Here is a 6,292-nt window from a genome sequence, read left to right as displayed (position 1 = left end):
ATCTCTGTGTATGTCTCTGTGTGTGTATGGTGTGTGTGTCTGCATCTGTGTGTCTCTGTTTCTGTATAGGTGTGTCAGTATGTTTGTTGTGTATCTGTATCTGTGTGTATATCTTTGTATGTGTGTCTGTCTCTGTGTGTTTGTGTCTGTGTCTCTGTGTGTGTGGTGTATATATTTTTGTGGTGGGGCCTTATGCTATGAGAGCACACCACTGCTTAGCTATATCTCCAGCCATTTTTAGATAGACATGGCGCAGATTGACCTAGAATTCACTATGTAGACAAGAATGACCTTGAACTTCTGAACCTCCTGTAGACTTGAGCCACAATGTCTGGCTTTTCCCAGCCTTTCAAAATTTTTCTTTTGAACCCTTTAATCCAAGCACTTGGGAGACAGAGGCATGTAAATCTCTGTTAGTTTGAGGCCAGCCTGGTCTACAGAGTGAGTTCCAGGACAGCCAGGGCTACACAGTGAGATCTTGTCTTGAAAAAGAAATTTTTGTTTTGCCAGGCAGTGGTGGCTCATGCCTTTAATTCCAGCACTCAGGAGGCAGGGACAGATGGATCTCTGTGAATTCAAGGTCAGCCTGGTCTACAGACAGAGTTCCAGGACAGGCTCCAAAGCTACAGAGAAACCCAGTCTTGAAAAATCAAAAACCTAAACAAAATAAAACCAAAAAACTTTCTTTTCTCTTTTGAGAAGGCTCTGCCTCAGACTTACAATCTTCTTCAGGTTCCTGAGTAGTTGGTGTCTGTTAGGGGCTGTGTGCATCACCACATGTAGCAATTTCTTAATTTAATCCTTAAATTAACTTCCCAAATAGCTAAATTGTTCCAGTTTGCTGGTGGAGAAGAAGTTCAGGGAGGTGAACTGACCAAGGTCACATGTGAGTTGGGGACCAGATGTAATAACTAGGACCACTGACCTGCAAAGCTAAATGTACTTTAATCACATGCCCTTGACCCTAGGAACTCTGGCAAAGAGTTGATAGGGGATTAGGTGACCTGGAGTTAAGCCTGGTACCGCAAACAAACACTCCCAGAGGAGGGGCTGGATGCAGCATGAACCATGTGGCTTCATCCCTCACCTCCTGGAAGTCCTTGCTTGCCTAGAAGTGTCAGTTGTGTCCCAGGAGACACCAAGCCAAAGCAGCAGATGGGGCTTCATCTTCAAGTCTAAGTTGCAAGAAGGAGATGCATTCTAAAATGGCCAGAAGCCACAAAAATGCAAAGTGGGAGTGAAGGGAGAGGGCTAAAGAGAGAAAAACTACTATGACCAGAATTGGATCTCACTGAAGTTAACAAAGTTTCCAGAGTATTTAAAATATTCATTAAAACTGTGTGTATTTTAAAAAGTGATAAAATGAGGCCCATTAGGATGCACCCTAATTCAATAAGGATGGTGTTTTTGTTTTGTTTTTGGTTTTTTTTTTTTATAAGAGTAGGGGATGCCCACAAAGGAAAGATGTGTAAGGACACAGTGAAAAGGAGGTCACCTGTAAGCCAAGGACAGCCTCAGAGAACAAGCCTGCTGGTGCCTGGCTCTAGGACTTGCAGCTTCCAGAGTCTTGGGAAGCATTTCTGCTGTTTAAGGCGCCTGTTTTCGGTACTTTGTTATGGCAGCTGTGATGATTAATGTTGACTGGCAACTTGACAGGATCTGTAATCAGCTAAGAGACAAACCTTTGGGTATGTCAGTGGAAGACTTTCTAGATGATTGATGGAGACAGGAAAACCTGCCCTAAATGTGGGTGACATCATTCCATGGGCGGGGTCCTGGACTGACCCAGAAGGAGAAAGCAAGCTGAGCACCAGTGTTCAACTGTGTGCCAACTGCCAGTGCAATGTGTTCAACTGCCTTCTGCTCCTGCCACTAACCTTTTCTGCCAAGATGGACTTTCCTTCCTTAAAAGTGTGAGCCAGAGCTAACCCTTCCTCCATTCACTTGCTTCTTGTCAGGCATTTGGTCACATAGAGAAAAGTAACCAATACAATTGAGCTGACTGATAGGTAAGAACAAACTGGCGATGCCTGAGCTTCCTTCTAGCCATGGGCATCAGGCCCACCCATCTGAAAGGCCAAGTCTGGGTGGGTGAATTTGAAAGAAACAGAAAGCTTAGGCTGGGTGGGTGAGTTTGAAGGAAACAGAAAGCTCCAGGCTGGTCCCTAGTATTCTTGTGGAAGCTGTTTGCTGGCATCATCACAATAGGAGATGAAAGGCTAGGGTCTTCTCCTGACTGGCCCTGGATCTTGGGTTTCTGTCTGCTTTTTCATCAACTGCAGACACAGCCTGATGCACCAAAGTTCACACACCCCAGAGCTAATGCAACAAGCTGGCGTCTGGCAGGCCCACAGTTCTCAGCTCTTAGCTAGCTGGGGAAAGGTCCCTGGATGGTATTATATATTCTGAATGGGTGGCACTGCCCAACCCTAGCCCTGGAGAGTTGCACAATGATGCAGCCAAAAATAAGCCTTTGCACAGGCCTCACCATCATTCTCTCCCCTCTTCAGACTATTGGTCCCTACCCTAGACTTGGTCCTTTCATAAACTGTTTCTGTCCTCCAGTGTGAGACTGTTCTATTGCCTTGTATTCGTTTTCTAGTTTCTGCAAGAATGAAGCTCCATTTGATTTGAACCAGGTTCTTCTTAAACACCAAACCATCTGACCCCACACTAAACTATCAGTAAACAGCACACTACTTCATAGCACAAAAAATAAAAGACTCAGAGACTGATGTTGGTGTTCAAGCTTCAAGCTTAAGATCAGAAAAGCAAAGCAGCTGGTCACTAGCTCTTATGCTACCTCAGAATGAAATGAGCCCCTGGCTCCATCAAACCTCAGACTGTAACTTCTCCTCAGCATGGCTGGAGAATCCAGAGACTTCAATGTCTTCCTGTCCTCAATGTGACCGGAGAATGAATCCCTGATACTGACTACTGAAGACTCTGCTCCTATCTTTTATAACCCCCTAGTGCTGGGATTAAAGTGAGATCCCAGGCGCTGAGATCATCTTTGTCTGAGCTGTTTGTCTTTAGGATTGGATCAATCTTGTGTAGATCTGGGTGGGCTTGGACTCACAGAGATCAGTCTATCTCTTAATCCTGGGTCCTAAGATTAAAGGTGTATACCACCACTTCGTAGCTTTTGGTTGCTGGGATTAAAGGTGTGTGTCACCACTGTCTGATCTCTATAGCTTAAGGCTGTCTTTGCTTTCAGACTCCTCAAGCAAGTTTTAATAAATCATAAATAATATCTCACCACTCTACTTAGCGTTTTGTGTCAGGTTCCCAGCTTTGGTTTTGTATCAGCTGCCTCCTTCAAGACTATTCTTCTGGACCACAGGAGGTCTTCCGAAGTTCTCAGTATTTGAATTTTTAGCATCAGGAATCACCACGGTGACCTAAACCCCTCCATGAGGCTTCCCACACCCTTCTCTGCCAGGAAGCCCAGACCATCTGCTCCTCGTCCTTATTTTATTGTCATTACACAACATTTATTTGTATTAAATGATTGCATACTTACATGGCCGCTTGCTACAGTGCAGTTGATGCCTCTTGGGTGGCATCCATAAAGATCCTCTTAACACACATGTGCCTGATCCCTGCACCAAATGGGAATCAATGGATGGAGGGAGACAGCACATGTTCTACAGAGCTACTCCCATTCCATTGGCTGCATGTGATAAGGTGATGTTTTGTGGAAACAACACGAGACTGAATTGTGACTTCAGATCTTACCTCCACAGCTAGCTGCTGGGACAGCACTGCCAAGTTACAAAATGTTGTAGGATGACAGTGGGAGAGGCAATAGCTGGCTGCACAGAAAAACTTCATACATGTGTTGGGAGCCTGTAAAGGATGCTCACTATAGAGCAGCACAGTGCTGGGCACTTAAGAGTTAGGAGTCACCTGACTACCCATTAGCAGGGGAATTAATAGGTCATTAAGACGTGGTATTGACACACAGTGGAATGGACCAGGCTGATTACAGAGGCTTAATGACAAAAGCCAATAACAAACATAGATACAAGACATGTAACATAATATATCTTCATAAACTTTCAGCAAACATAAAACAATGGCAGTGATATTTGGATGCTCCTCTGCCTATGAGGCCATTAGCAGCCCCCCCACACACACACACACATACACAAAACAAATGGCAGACTAAAAATATCTTAAGGAAAAAATGTGCTATGTACAACTGTCTTAGTTAGGGTTTCTAGTGCTGTGAAGAGACACCATGACCATGGCAACTCTTATAAGGGAAAAGATTTCATTGTGGTAGCTTACATTTTCAAAAGTTAAACCCTGAATCATCATGGCAGAGAGCATGGCAGCATGAAGGCAGACATGGTAAGGGCTACGTGTTGATATGCAGGCAACAGGAAGTGGAGTGTGTCACTGGGCGTGACTTGAGCATATAAGAGACCTCAAAGCCCTCCTCCACAGTGACACACTTCCTCCAAGACCACACCTACTCCAACAAAGCCATTCCTCCTAAAAATGCCACTCCCTTTGGGAGACATTTTCTTTTAAACTACCACAACATTTATATCTATGGAACATCATAGCATAGGCCTCATTAACTGCACTCAGAACTCTCATGTTAGCTTCCTGTAGGGCAAGTCATCTTATATAAGCCTATTTCATACTAAAGTGTTGACAATCACATGCAACTTTCTCTCTTCTTCTTATTATTATTAATATTAATAATCTTCTTTTTTCTTTTAGATGGAGTCTCACTATATAGACCAGGCTGGCCTTGAATTCACAAATATCCACCTTCTTCTGCTTCCCAAGTGCTGGGATTAAGAGTATATGTCACTATGCCTGGCTATTTTAAGCAACATATTGATTACTATATTGAAAATGAAACCCAAAACTTTACATGAAGGGATTTTCCCATCTCGTAAGGTTGAAAAATCAGAAGCTGAACCAGTGTAAATCGGGTACCATCTGCACTCACATATGTCTGAAAATGGAGGAACACTGACTAAAAGTGCAGGAAGAGGCAGTGTGGAGAGGAAGAAAATTGGAACTGGAGAGAACAAATAAAGGAGAAATACAATAAAACTGAGATGGCGTGACCCAACATGTGGAGGCAGGAGGCTCCATGTTGGGCACAGCTTTGAGGTGATGTAGTCATTTAATTCTATGAGGGATGAAGAAAAGGGGGAAGGGAGGAGGAATCTGAGGCACAGTACAGCTAAACAACTCCCCAAAGATGATGTAGTGAGAGGTTATGGTGGGTGTTCCTGAGGCCAGGCAATCTGGCTCCAGACAGTGCCTGTGGCTATTACACCCTGGGGAGGAGTAGACTGATTGGCTACACAACCGTTTTCCTAGTTTGTAGGCAGGGTGGATTGCTTTCTTTGAAGCAGGAAGTCATCAAAGGGTCTCTGACCTGGGCTTTCACAACAGGCCTAGCAGACCTCCAGGGCCAGTACTGAGAGGCTGAGTTGAAAGGCAAGGCTTACTCTCTTCAATTTAGGACAGGCAGCTCCTGGAGCTTTGAGCACAGAATCTCCTTTTTTCTTTTTTGATCTTTTTTTAAACTTCATATGTATTTGTGTTGTATGTATGTGTGTGGGGGGGTAGGTGGGTGTGTATATTCAGATGTGTATGAATGCACATGTATGTATGTGTGAACGTAGAAACCAGACGTGGACGTCAGGAGTCCTCCTCAGTTGTTCTCCACCTTATATATTGAGGCAGACTCTCACTTTTCAGTTCAACTAGTCTAGTTTCCAGCTTGTTCCCAGGAAACTCTGTCTCTACCCTCCAGGATCACGGGCAGACCACGATATCCACCCATTTACATGGGTGCTGGGGATCCAAACTTTGGTCCTTGCACTTGACAGGTAAATCATCTCCCCTTCCCATTTTTATCTACAGTCTACAGCCAATTGAACGTCTTTATTCCAGCCCTCTGGGATTACACTCAGGTACTCAAGACATACGTGTAGCTCGGAGTATTTAGGGTAAGGGGCTTTTTTTGGGGGGGGGGGGTTTGAGACAAGGTTTCTCTGTGGCTTTGGCGGCTGTCCTGGAACTCACTCTGTAAACCAGGCTGGCCTCAAACTCACAGAGATTCACCTGCCCCTGCCTCCCGAGTGCTGGGATTAAAGGCATGTGCCACCAATGCCAGGCCAGTAAGGGGCTTTGAAGAGTAAAACCACATCCTGGTATCTTGCTTGGCAGCTGCAGGGGGGAAATTTGGACAAGCAGGCAGCTTAACAGAAGCTAAGTTCACCAGGGTACTTGACCTTGGGTTCCCAGAATAGAGTTG

Source organism: Cricetulus griseus, chromosome 3 (assembly GCF_003668045.3).
Source record: "Cricetulus griseus strain 17A/GY chromosome 3, alternate assembly CriGri-PICRH-1.0, whole genome shotgun sequence".
Classification (NCBI taxonomy): Eukaryota; Metazoa; Chordata; class Mammalia; order Rodentia; family Cricetidae; genus Cricetulus; species Cricetulus griseus.
This window is presented reverse-complemented; position numbering follows the sequence as displayed.